Source organism: Falco cherrug, chromosome 5, assembly GCF_023634085.1.
Source record: "Falco cherrug isolate bFalChe1 chromosome 5, bFalChe1.pri, whole genome shotgun sequence".
In the NCBI taxonomy this organism is placed as follows: domain Eukaryota; kingdom Metazoa; phylum Chordata; class Aves; order Falconiformes; family Falconidae; genus Falco; species Falco cherrug.
Window position 1 is genome coordinate 49,557,828 of NC_073701.1, and position 14,225 is coordinate 49,572,052.

Here is a 14,225-nt window from a genome sequence, read left to right on the forward strand (position 1 = left end):
ATGTAGTTGGTGCCTTGAGGGCCCTACTGTGAGGCCAGCAGCATGTAGCTATGAAGAGCTGTGCTTTATTTACCGCTGGGTGCTGTTTTTTTGAATGAAGCTCTTAAGTTGAAATTTATTGGGAGAATTATTACAGGTTTGTGCCATTTTTGACAGACAGCCATGATGTTGCAATACTTCCTGGAGGAGAGACTGGAGGTAAAATACATCCTTTTTCAAAGTAGATTCAAGCCCACATATTTTACCTCTGAGGAAAACCTTTATTTGTCATGTTTTAGGATCTCTGGACAGCAAGGACAAAGGGGCAGAAACGAGAGCCTTTTTTTTACTGGAGTATGTTCCTCAGATGTGATCTGCAGGGGGAAGAGAGTATCTTCTCTGTCTCTCTTCCGAAGCTGTGCCACTGAGGACAAAATGCTGAAGTGGGTGAACCACAGCAGTCCTGCTCTGTGTAAAGGAGAAAGTGCTGTCATACAGCACTTTGGCTGTCATCTTAAAGATAATCACAGCTGTACCAGTGCTTTGGGGAGCCTGGTCCTTTTACATGCTAGGCATGCTCTATGTGTACTTACTGAAAACAACCCTTTAGGAGTTTCAGGTGACTAGATTTAGTTTCCCATTTTCCCTGAGGCTTGATTCCATTCAATCTTTTTTTTTTTTTTTTAATGTAGTTGATGTAAATTCATTTAGGCTACGGACTAGATGTGTTTAGGAGACTTTTTGTTTCAGTAACTTCTTCACTTATCAACAGGCAGCGCAGCATCAGCAAATCTGTTTTCTTCCTGAAGCTGGTTTTCTAGCTGCTGATAAATCTCATCCTCAGGTTAGGAAGTGTACATCTGTCTACGCTTTAAATTGAGTCTCTCTAACCCATGTATTTAAACTGCTTTAGGCATCCAGCAGTCAAGGACACTCATTGTGCATAAAGACGAAGGGCAAAGCATTTGTTCCTTTATGGAAAAGGATGGAGAACAGTACTAGAGAAAACCTTAGTATACTTAAAGTTAATGCTGTGAATCTTATTATGGAACATCCTCGTCAAAAAGTAACATGAAAGCAGAAAGTACATGTACTTGAATCTATGGCAATACTAAGCTGTATGTGCTATAACTAGTAAAATAATAAAGTGAATGAACCTTGAGTTATTTGAAGAGGACTCTTCTCAGTCTGCTGTGCTGGAGTTACTTCTGGGAAACCTCACTATCCTTGACAACTCCTCTGTGTGATAAACAGCTTATATGCCTTAGGTGTGCGAACAGTCTCTCTCTGTAAGAGGTTCAGAAAAACTGAACCAGTATGAGTCTGTATCCCCAAAGTGTTCGAGAAGAGATTTTCTGTAGCTGGTGGCCAGCCAGCTTTGGCTGGTACAGTGAATATCAAGCAAATGTAGAAAGGAGACAGAGAAGTCTTAAGAATCATAGTCAGGATGTACATGCTACAGTAATTTTGAAATAAAGATAATAGGTTATTCAGGTCTAGTTTAAAATTATTTAAATATACTTTGCCTACCGTAAACTGTTGGTGACTAGTAAGAAATAACTGGCTATATTCTGGTATAGAGCATCCTTATGTATGTTTTTAGGAAAAAACCAAAAAGAACAAATTATTACTGAGGAGGTGACAGCAATGAGTTTAATTCAAGTAAGTCCATGAAATTTCAGTGGTAACAGCTAAACATCAGTGGAAGTGGTTATGATGATGTTTTAAAGTAAATAGATTTCAAAATCCTCAGAGGATCATGATCTTCACGATTTTCACCTCATAATAGTGCTTAACATATTAGATACTCTTCAAAATTCACCTCTGAGCCCAACTATTCGGAATGATTTTTTGGGAGGAGGATACACAGTTGACAGTGAACAGTCATCTTATATATCCTGATACGTCTGTGAAAGCTGTGTTTTTGAATGTCACCCGCACTTTAAAGTCTTTTCAGACTCCTTTATCCTGGAGGCATTTTTCGTAAAGAAACTGCAAACTATATAGATTTTACTTCTGCACTCGAAATTATGATTACAGAAGACTTTGCTGGTGAAGTAAAGGAAATTGAAGCTGGAAAATGGAAAAGAAAAAATTCAGTTTGCATATGCAAAAAATGTGAAAAATAATGATAGATTGCTTTACCAAAGCATGTGCAAGGAATAAAGCTAAATCAAGGCTATGCATTCCCTGAAGTCCTGTGTAGGAAACTGAATTATTTTCCTTCTTGCTTTTCAAATAAACAAACAGTAATAGTAGTAATAATAAATAAACATCTTCCAGCCTGCCTAGTCTTGGTCCTTGTGTGATCATCAAAATCAAATACTGGCCTAGCCAGGCAGACATGGCAGAAGCCCTAGTGAAGGTAATGATATACCCAAGCATACTTTTCAATACGTAAGTCTTTACTCTAAAAAGAATAATGTTTACATGTCTTCAGTTATAATTTTTAGGCATATGGGAGCCTTAAAAACGTTTGGTGTCTGAGCCAACAGGTGAAACAGTACTATGACTGTGAGCCTGCTGTCTTCTTCACTGTGGTGGCCTAACTGCGTAAGCATCTTTTTATCTTGGGTCTTCTGTGCCTGGGCTCTGGCTAATTGTGAGCCATGCTGTCTTTCTAGAGGTACAGATCCCATACCTGTTTGCACAGTCTGACCTACCATAGTCTGAGGCCAGCATCTGGGGTTAAGATCTATAAGAATGTTAGCTGCTGAGCTGCCTGAAGATCTCAGCTGAATGTAACACTAACTAAATTTTGATGCAAGTATAGTTTTTGACCTTAGAAAGCATAGATAATTTGTGGCTTTTCCTGACTATTACCGTATGTCTGGAAAGAGTTGAGGACGTTTTGAAAAGCCAAAAATGTGTGGAAAAAAAAAGAGATAGATGAATAGTCAGTATTATCAGGCAATTGCTATATATTTTTCAGAATCTGATTTTCATCTTTTCTAATGAGCAGATCTCAAAGTAAGGATTTGTGCCCTGTATGTGCATATCACAGTTATTTTCAGCTTGAACAGTTCAATAGCTTAAAAAGTAGTTTTGTTAATGTGTAAATTGTGCAGTAAGACATTCCTAATTGTTATATTAGTTTAAAGGCATCCAGAGCCTAAAACAGTAAGAAGATGTAAAACAAGATGCCACAGGTAATATTATGATTACAAAAAAAAAAAAAAAAAGCATATCTCGTTGAACATTTTTGGGGCAGATATGATCATTCTTATTGAAGAAAAAAATAGCTGCTATGACTAAAAACCTCCTAATAAAAAAGTGTTGGGAGGTAAGAGAACTAGTTCAAAGGCTTCTTTTTAAGTCTCCATTACAGAGAGTCTGTATTATTACGGTAGCTGTTGTCTGACAGTCAACTGACAGATGTTGCTATGGGTTTTGAGCTGTCCATTAAATATAGCACCTCCATTTTTTTAATGTTTTGAGTAGCCCACTGAGTAGCTACTGGCTGAAAAGTGGAAGTCACAGTGGGAAGCTGAAGGGGAATGGGCTTCTGGAGCATTTAGTGTTTAATGGATCTATGGCTGTAGTGAAGCAGTGTGCAGAAATAATTCTGATTAGGCTTGGTCAATCAGATGACAAAATGAGCCTTGCCCCTCCATTATTCAGCTCTAAAATTCAGAGAACAATTTCTGTTTAAACACAGTTGAACACAAAAAATCTGTTCAATTGGTTATATTTTAGCTGATTTCTTGATGTAATATGCTGTCAAATGTGGAGGGGAGCGAATGGTTAAGCTCCTGTATTGCAAGGTTGCCATTTTCATCTACAACTTCATTTTGGAAGGAATGATCAAAACCACAAAAATAGTGGTTTGGAGAAATAAGTTTTTACAAGAATTAAATGTTACTAAATACAAATAATAGATTAATATTGTGCCACATTTGTGGCATGATAAGTAGCATATTATTTACATTTTCATCTCAACTGTAGTCATTAGAATATACAGTTGTAAATGTGTATTAAAGAGCAATAACTTTAAATGGCAGAGGTTTTGCCTAATCAACACTGCATTATTTGTTGATAAATCTTCACATAAAAAATAAATCACCTTTAATTGTAACTTGTAATCTTCCAAGATTTTTAGCCTTCCCAGCTAAGTCCTTTGCAGCTCTAGAAGCATGGCACATACATGAAGTGGGAGCTCAGTTAAGTTCCTGTGGTTCTGTTTCAGAAAGTTTAAGAGGTCAGGTGGACGCTGTCACTATTCAACCTCACTGACAGTCTGCTTCAAAGTAGATTCTTAAATAGAAATTGTCCTTTTGTGAAGAGCAGCATTGTTCTAATAAGCCTTGAGAACAGAATAGGTTTCAAAGGAGCAGATGAAGTTTATTGTTCTGAACTAATGCTGGTGCTAATAAATGCTGACAGAATTCTTACTGCTACCTACAAAAAGATGCAAATCCCCTAAAGTTAGAAATGTTTTAACTGGACTTAAAAAAACTATAATAATCTGGATTTATGGCAGAACAGACATAAAAAGTTTTAAATAGTGATTCTTTCTTTAGGAGCTGAAAAAAAGTCACTGTTCTGTACCTGTGTTGCTTCAAGGTAGTTCCCTGGAAAGCAGAGGTGGTCCACAGGTTTATGTGGTGTGTGAAATCGGTGGCTTTAGTACAGCAGGCAATTCGGAAATGTTTTCATTTATTTCTTGGTGCACTTAAATATTTATTTTCTTGTACGGGAGTTTCACCACTCAGCATAAATAGTAGATTTTGCAATAATCTGCCTCGCAGACACTGTCAATGGAGACCAGAGGATTGCCCTGCTGGCAAGTCATCAGTGAACATAAAGGAAAAACGAAACTAGAGCCCTAAGTTAAGAGGCAAGTCACAGGTAGTTGTGTAGGGGGAAATTGTGGGTAAGGTAAGATCTGGACAAAAATATTTGTTGATTTGAGTGACTGCATTGTTTATGCACTGTGTATAATGAAAAGAAACTGTATACTTTTTTCTTTTTGTTGGTAGAAGGCAATTACTCTTAAACAAACAAATCAAAACCCACCCTAATAGAGTGAGCATCGTTTTACTAAAAGGTTCGGGCAGCTAAGCAGATTTAGCTCTGCTTTTAAATAAATACAGGGAAATGTTTAACCCCTATTGTATGGCCACAAAGCCTGTGCTGATCACATAGAAGCTTGGGAGGGCCGAGGACAAAGCAACGGGCTGCTGGAAACGGTTCCTCTTCTGTGTGCTTCTGCACACAGTCCTGCAACAGCAGGGCTTAGCAGCAGAGTTTGTCAAGATTACAACATGAAGGGGACCATGGTACAAACTCTTACCTCTCACTAAAAAAGAAAGGGGAAAAACGACCAAAAAGGGAAGACGACTAAGAGGACTCTGTAGCTCTATGCATAAGGTAATGGTTGATTTCACTTTTCTATTCTGATTCTTCTCAATCACTTCCATATTTGAGATTTGTGTGCCTTAGTATTAGTTGGTTTGATTTATTGGAATGAAGTAACATGAGGAAATGCAGTCTGTATCTCTAAGGAAGAGAATAAACCTATTCAGTGTAACTTACTGAAATACTTTACTTTCGTTAACAGTGTAGGAATTGAAATTGATGCAGTTATAATTTGTACCCATGGAGGGAAGGCCGTGATTTAGCATCATGTTGACGATCAGATTAAATTTATGTTCTGTTTTGATTATTATAATATGTGTGAAATTAAGGCATTGTTCTTATGGACGTTGATATAATCTAGGCTGGAGTACTTGCCTTAGGAAATATCTTCATGAGGATGAGTGTATGACAAATGAAAAACTGAACAGGGTTTTTTGGTGGTTTTTTTTTTTTTTTTCCCTACTATTTTCAGCATATTTTTTCTACTATTTTTTACTGTTATTTTGTCAGAATCATCTGGGTTTTAGCACTCCAGAAATAAGACAGATACGACAGGAAGATGGATCACTGCCCTCATCAACCAACAGGGATGTTTCTGCTTTTCAGAGGGCTGCTCATTACTCCTTAGTTCTGAAAGAAAAGATGACATGAGGGTGAATAATGGAGCTCTGCCCTATAGGATTGCATAAAACTGTGCTTAAATACGCTAAATAAATTTTATGTCACAAAGCAAATATGTTTCCAGGTCCCCTGAAAATATTTTCTAATAAATAACTTTCTGCAGTATTGTAAAGTAAAAGGAAACTGAATTTTATATATGTGTGTGTGTATAGATATATTATTAATTTTAGAGGAAAGCCGAAAGCTGCATATTGTGTCATTCTATTGCTTTTTAAGGTTACATTAAAACATTAAAGTGTGTTAACCTTTTAATTAATGTTTTAAATACAGATTAGATTTGGACAATCAGATTATAAAATAAAATCAAAATTTTTTACTTTTACATTTGAACTTTTTGCATAGTTATATATTACTGTCTGTGTGTGTTTCATTCTAAATTTTGCTTTGCCGAAGTCTAGCAATGGTATTAGTAGAAAAACTTGTAAAGCAACAATGCTATGTAAATTTCAGTTCTTTCACACATTTTTAAATTAGTAAGTACACAGCATAATGTCAGGTGCGGATAAGTAGTAAAAAGTGTGTTTTACATTTCCACAAGTGCTAGTGGCCAAGCAAATAAATTTTAAAATCTTACATCTAATCTGTAGACTTTTTAAAATAATCTTTTTTGCCCTTCTCCTTGATGATTTTTTTTTTTTATTATTATTATTTTTGTTCAAGCTGCCTCACTCACTTGTGACTTTCCTGTAAGGGTACAAATGCTCCTCTGACTTTAAAAACCAGACATCTGTTTTTATTGTCTTTTTATTATTAATTTACATGTTTGGACATGAAGTCTTCCTGGCTAAAATGAAATATATAAGATTTTACCTGTTGACTTCTGTAAGATCATGCCACCAAGCCATTCAAAGTATCCTCTGCGTGCAGTTAGCATTGTGAGTAACAGTGCAAACTTTTATGTCAGCTGTTAGCAAAAGAAGTATCTAAGATTGCTTCTCTGCTTCTTCATTCCCTCTGAGTTGATTTTTGAGTGTTCAGGTGCTCTGCTGTACATATTTTACAGAACTCCTCATGGGTATGATTCCCTTGGAGTTTCAAACTTTTGTTAAGCTCCCTTCTAAGAGACTGTCTGAGAAAATAAATAATGCCACAGCAAAAGAATCTGATCATGGACTGCAAATAGATTAAAGCTGCATATGTCAAGAAGAAGTATAGCAAATATTTATTTTTGGAGCAGCATGTGTGTAGTCCAGGCATCCAAAGAGACTGATACTCTGACAATTTCTTACCCAGCAATTAAAAACTGTTTGACTGTAGTACAGTTTCTTTTCTCCCAATAAAACACTGAAAATTGTAGTTCGTTATAGTGTGTCCCAAACCATATATACTATTACATGACCATATTTACTTCAAAAGAGTAAGTGGAACAGTGTGATGAGGCTTTTCCTCTTTTACTGAGTGTTAGAGCTCTGGGAAAGATTACCTGCGTTGTCAATAGAGCTGTGGTTTTCTGCTGCGTGTGAGGTCTTACACGAGCCATCCCTGCGTTAAGATCATGACTAACTTTTAAACGTAGCCCTTGAGGCTACAGCTGCTCTTTACTGGTAATAACAGCAAGAGAGGAACAAATTCCTGTCGTCAAGGTAGGCTAGTTGGCAAGGGCTGGCCTGCTTCTACATGTTAATGTTTTACAAAATTAAGTCTCTTACAAAACAGACAGGCCACAATCTGAGGTTCATCCGAGTACTGTGGTGTTCCTGCAGCCTTAGTAGGAAGCTAGTGGGTTTAGTTCAGAGCATCTGAAATAGAGCTGTATTGCAGCCCATCAGAGTTACAGTTTTGCAGCCTAGTAGTCTAGGTCCGTGTGCTCTGGCATGTCACATGGAGGCAGGTAGAGTGTGCAACTGAGGATGCAGTGCCTTGCATGAGAGGACTGTGGGACTGTCTAGAGTGGAGTGTCAAAATTGACAGTCTTACCCATACTGCCCTTTGGAAGGGTCCCGTGGGCTGGAGTGTTCCCTAAAGCGTGCTCTGGTTTTGTCTTGGAGACAGTGAGTTGGTGGAGTGAACCAGCCAGGAAGCAACATGGCAGGGTGAATGTAGCCATTACCTTTCCTTTATATAATAGAATACGTGTGATCGTTGTCATACTCCAGTGGTTTGATCAATTAGGAGTTGCATGCATGTAGCAGCTCTGAATGCAAGTTAACGTGTTGACTTTGGCTCATCAAGGTCCTGCTGGTTTGCAGGCAGCAGTTCCAGCTGAATGTAGAGGCAGGGGGTTGGAAGGGATTTGAGTGCCTGAATAAAGATGAAGGCAATGAAGCGAATTACCTAAGTGAATTTTGCCCCAGTGAAATAAATTATATAAGCTAAGCTCCCAGAGTTACAACAATAATGTGTTATTTCCAGTGCTTTATTACGTAAGATCAACAAGTTGATTTGAAAGAGTATGGTAAAGAACAATTTATGAGAAGTGCTGTTTGTTACTGGAAGGAACAGCCACAGGAGTCAGCAGTTAGGGTCTGGCCAATTGGCAGACCAATTTAAAAAAAAGCTTTTAAAAGTGTACTGAAAAAAACTGTACAATTGTGTTACCAGTTTGATGGGAAATTAAACTGATCTTACTGTATCACTGTTGTAAGCTGAGATTTTTGCAGTCTCTCCTGTTGTGCTTTACAAAATAGTGTCAATTTGCAGCTAAGAGTAAACAATAATCTTTTAATTACTTTCCTACATATAAAATATGTTTATTTTATGTACAGTATATAAAATAACATGTGCTGCAGTGATGCTAATCTGTTGCTATTAGCTTCACTTCATCACCACGTCAGTGAAATAAGGACTGCATATAGTAACAAGCATAGTTGAGTTTGCAGATGAGCAACATACGTACTGTAAAGTTGGAATACTCTGAGGGGAATCCTCAGAAGTTTTTTGAAGCTCACTTTCAAAATTTGTCATCCTGCTCAAACCTTGCTTACTTGAAAGTTCAACTCCACATATGCATTACCATGGAAAACGAAGCAACCTTCTTCTCAACAAAACCTCAAATGTGTTTAAAATAAAGTAACAAAGAGTAAGAGGAGAGAATCTGGGTGCAGAATTCTTGTGAATAAATGCAGAAGGTAGAAGCTGAATTCAAAACCTCTCCTGCTGCTGCTTGTTTCTTTGACTTGTGCTTTTAAGGGGGTGGGGTGGAGGGAGTGAGTTCTGTCCCTCAACTAGAATTTAGGATATTCTACTGGAAAGTGGGAGATCAGACATTGCAAATTGACTATAAGTATGTACCTCTCTCTGAGCAAGTGCTGTGACCAAAAGCTCTTCCTGCAGTAGAGGCTTGCTGTCAGCTGCTACAACCTCTTCCAGCAGATGTCTTTTTAGAAGCTTGGGCATCCATATCCCAAAGAACCCTGAAGTGCTTAGTCCTGAGGAGACAGACCAATACACCCTAAGTTAGGTTGCTGCACATTAGAAAAATGTGGTTAGGTTTTCCTGTTGGCTTGCTTAAGCTTTGTGAAGCACTGACTGTTTTTCACTGATGGTACAGCAAACCTGGATAACTATATGGGTGGTCTGGTTTGATCTGATGTGACTGGCTATATTATTTTGGAGCTAAATGTAAAACATGATTTTGAAACCTAGGGGGGCTTCTTTTGTTCCTAATGCTTCTTATTTTTTCTTCAGCCAAACATAGATAAATTAACTTCTATTAAAATATCATTCCACTTAACTGAATTTATCATTGCAACTGCATCAAGACATATCTGATGTTTTTGTTGTAGTTTAACAGTGAACGTAATTATTGGCCTCTATAAATATTTCAGGTTGTATATTATTTTTTCAGGCGAGGCAGTAAGATAAAAGACCTGTCATACAGGGGATAAGAAAGAAGGAAAAGTAAAGAGATAGACCATCTTGCTCAGAAGTTATTTGTGCAAAGGTAAGATAATTTTTCCTTTTAAATTTTAAATTCCCTTGCTAACTGGGGAGAAAAAAAGCTACAGGTATCAAGTTTCTATCTGTTAAGTTTCTATCTTTCCATTCAGTTTCTGTTAAGTGCGATCAGGGTAGTCATATAACATGTTCTGCATTTACCTCCATTTCTGTTTGTTGGAATTAACAGTTTGTGATTAATACAATTTTTTAAATTGTCAGCTCAGCTTTTAACTGAAGGGCTCATATCAAGTATTAACTAGAAAAGCAGCTAAAAGTATTTCATAGCTTCATGTAATTGAAGGCAGGCTTAATCATCTCTGCTGTTGGTTGCTGGAGAGACCAGGTGTTGCGACAAGTCAACTAGTAAAAAAGTGAGTCTGGAAAAATGGACTTAGAGGAAACTTGAGGTATTTTTGTACCAAACCCCAGAAGTTTTTTCTTCTAGAATAGGTCACAGATACGGTGATGGGGACATTCTGAATTCTTCGCTCTCATGATTTAGGTCCTAAGGTGAAAACGCCTGTTTTGGAAGTTTTGAAGTAAGCTTTGATTTTTCTTTTTTCAATTCCCTTCCAACCCCTATCCCTGCTCTTGTGTTTGAATAGCATAAACCTTTCAGTGTAAGAACAGAGATAGCCTTACTTGAAGTCAGTAGTAGCTGCTGAATAGTCATCTGTGTTTTATTATCTGATTTTTGTGAATGAAAAATCTGATTTGAGGATCCTGAATACAGTATTGTATAGAGTCTACTAGAACAGACCATTTCTATCTATAATGCGTAGGCATGGATGGCTGCACAGTGTTTTATCCCTGATTTATGTGTTTGAGCAGACAGAGCCTCTGAAAGCATCAATAATATGTTTAAAACAGAGAAGGGGGAGAAGGGCACCGAAACACTTTGAGTTCTGAGTTATATGCCCCTGGTGTTACTTTAAGTAACGTTTAATGCATCCTCTCCCTGCAACGAAGAGTTTTTTGGTGGTGTTTTTGTTGTTGTTTTTTTATATATCTTTCAGGGGTCCCTTCTGAAATGGTTCTTGTGTTAGTCACTCAAGAGTTAAATGTAGCTTTGGATAAAGAGGACTGTTACTGTAAGGTTTTTAAACTAGACTGCTCTGAAAAAAAGATAACCATTGAAGACTCTGAAAGGCTTTTTGGATGGTAACCAAGTTAAGGAAGCTCTGAGGTTCTTTGGCTTTGCTGCTGGCTGCTCTCACTCACCAGGATCCTGGCACCCTATCGCTATGCCCTCATTGCCTCCATGGTTCCAGTTCTCCTGTCAGGGAATGCCACCATACAATAGGTCCCCTGGGGCTACTTGGATGAGTGACAACCAGCCAGCTCCAAAGTGACAAGTGTTTGAATGTCTAATTGGGTCAGCACACAGGTGCCTGCTCCTTATGAATGAGACGTTCTAGCTTTGCTCTGTGATGTTCTCTTGGTTTCTCTCATTTTTCCTACAGTTGTAAAACAAAACTGTCAATACTTTGATGTGAGAGAGTAGGCATTACAAAAGGAGAAGGGTGATTTCTCATTAGCCTGTTTTGGTTAAACTAGCTTTACCACTTGAATACTGACTGGAGGGGAGGCAAAGAAATTGATTGAAGTGCTGGAAGTTTGCTGATACTAATGGACGTTGTAATAGAAAAGAAAAAGTGGTTTATTTGGCTAGTGAAAACAAATACGTCATCTTACTCTTTGTGTTAGGTAGTTCTCATACAGGTTAGACTTACAGGCTTGGACATCAGGAAATGCATGGGAGAGAGAAAGAACTTGTTTTGTTGTTTCTGCACAATGAAGCTTTTCCCAAGTCTAACAAACAACTTGCCTTTATAAAATGCAGTCATATGTAGACACTTGAAGTGCAAGGGAACTGTTTTGTTGAAGGCTTGGTCTGTGCAGAGAAAGCAACTGACATTAATTCCATGGTCCATATTACTCAGATGTAGTTGCTCTTCTTTTGTCCCTTCCACAAAGAACCATAGAATACCTGGGGCTGGAAAGGGTGTCTGGAGATGGTCTAGTGCAATATCCCTCCTGCTGAAAGCAGGATCAACTAGAGAAACTTGCTGTTTGGACAACTGGTTCATATGCTTGACCACCCTTACAGTAGAAAAGTGCTTTCTTTTGTTCAGTTGGAATTTCATCTGTTTTAATTTGTGCCCATTGCCTCTTGTCCTGTTGCTGGGCACCACCGAAAAGTGTTGTTTACCTCTGCCCCCTCAGGTGTTTCTACACATCGGTAAGATCTCCCTGAACCTTCTCTTCTCCAGGCTAGAGTCCCAGCTCTTTTGCTCTCACCACATACATCAGATGCTCTAATCCCTTAATCATCTTTGCAGTCCTTCACTGGACTCGTTGCAGGATGCTTATGTTTTGCTTGTAATGGGGAGCCCATGAGTGGACCCAGCACTCCAGATGCATCTCGCCAGTGTGGAGTAGGGGGGAAGGATCATCTCCCTTGACCTGCTGGTAACATTTTTTCTAATGCAGCCCAAGATGCTGTTGTCCTTCCTTGCTGCAAGGGTACACTGCTGGCTCATGGTCTGCTTGGAGCCCAGCAGGACCTCCAGGTACTTTTCTGCAGAGCTGCTTTCCAGCTGGTCATCCATCCCCCATCCGGTACTGATGCCTGGGGTTATGCTTCCCTAGGTGCAAGACTTTTTAATTCCTTTTGTTGAACTTCATGAGATTCCTCTTGGTTTATTACTCAGCTTTTCAACGTACCTCTGAATGCCAGCAACCAGTTGGTGTTACCAGCCACTCCTCTCAATTTGTGCCATCAGCAAACTTGCTGAGAGTCCACTCTGTCCCATTGTCCAGGTCATTATTAAAATGGTTAAATGGTACTGGCTCCAGTATTGATCCCAGGAGTGCAACAGCAGTGATTTTCCTTCAGACGGACTTCATGCTTATCACAACGCTTTGAGCCCAGCCATTCAGCCAGATTTCAGCCCATCTTACTGTGCACTTGTGTAGTCTGTACTTCATCATTTTGTCTATGGGGGATTTTATGGGAAAAAATGTGTCAAAAGCCTTGCAAAAGTCAAGATAAACAACATCTGTGGCTCTCCTGTCGCCCACTGAGGCAGCCATTAGCTGGTCTGTTTCGCTCAGAGCTTCTCAGCACTAGCAGGTGCTGCTGGCAGGGTTGCTCCAGGAAATCAGTGTCCTCCCCAGTTCAAGGTTTGTTTAAAACAATATTGTCACTTTTGCTTTGGCTGACTTGAATGTGCATTTCTAAAATAGTGCTTTTTTAATGGTGTATACTTAAGTGTGAAGAGTAGTCATTTAAACATTGTAAAGTTTGAAAGCATTCGAAGTGGTATGAAGTCAGTGACATAGCTGTTGTCGACGTTGTTTATATAGCAACTGTTTATGTTCCTACCTTGCTGTCTTTACTAATAAAAAGACCTGCTGACAGAGATGAAAAATGAAGACAAAAAAAGGTTTGACGCAATGTCTTACAGCTGTTTGCTATGAGATAATAAATGGAAGAAAGGAAACCTTAAATTGGTAGGAATCAGAAGAATTCTTTGTAATAACAACAACAGAAGTACAATTTTTCAAATTTACATTATTCCTTGTAAAACTTTCATTGTGAAAAATGTCCTAATTCTAACAACTGGCATATCAACTAGTTTAATTTAGGAAACTTGATAGGAGAAATCATCTGGAATTGACAAGCATATTTTCAGTAAGATAATGTTTCTTAACATCAGCAAAGAGAGGATGAAAAGGATTTCTTACTCAAGAATGTAAGTATTTTTAAGTGACAGAAATTTCCTCTAGACATCAGAGACATTTTTAATGGATTGAAAAACGGAATGCTGTAGAAAGGAAACACTGCTGGATTCATCTGTGGAAAAACATGAATTCATTTATGCTAAAAATACCTGCCAAAACTTTTATTTAGTGATAATTAACTGATGTGTTCCATACATTCATTTACAGCTAAACAGTTAGTTAAACAGAAGTAGTTGTAACTTATTTAGGAATCACAGCCACTGTAGTTGCATTAAAACCTGCCCAGATGTAGTTAAGTGTATGGTTTCTAGGGTAATTGTAGTGTTCGTATAAAATGTTAGGTTTTCCCAGCTTTTCTTCTCACTTTAAAATCTTTGATTTACTCATATGTAAATTGGTTAAATTAAATGGACCTCTTTCTTCAGATGTTATTTTTTTAGCTCTCTTGCAATGTGTTTTTTTCAGTATAGTAAAAAAGGACAGTGTGTAAAGAAAACGTAAAATCCTCAGTTGCTCAGTTACTGATGTATAGTCTTTTCAGAAGAACTTTTGGTGATGACTTAGGAGTATTATTTTATCCT

The 14,225-nt window shown here is 38.0% G+C and overlaps 1 protein-coding gene across 20 annotated transcripts in view; it reads left to right on the plus strand.

Annotated features, from left to right (window-relative positions):
• NRCAM (neuronal cell adhesion molecule) overlaps positions 1 to 14,225 on the plus strand; it is a 166,131-nt gene that overhangs the window by 43,134 nt on the left and 108,772 nt on the right. For 18 of the 20 annotated variants that reach the window (XM_055712431.1, XM_055712434.1, XM_055712439.1 and 15 more), the window contains exon 2: positions 9,806 to 9,901. The exons of 1 other annotated variant lie outside the window; for it this stretch is intronic. The gene's annotated coding sequence lies outside the window, so the exon portion shown is untranslated. Of the gene's footprint in view, positions 1 to 5,126; positions 5,350 to 9,805; positions 9,902 to 14,225 lie in introns of those variants that run through there. One more of the 20 variants, XM_027812347.2, reaches the window with a different exon arrangement.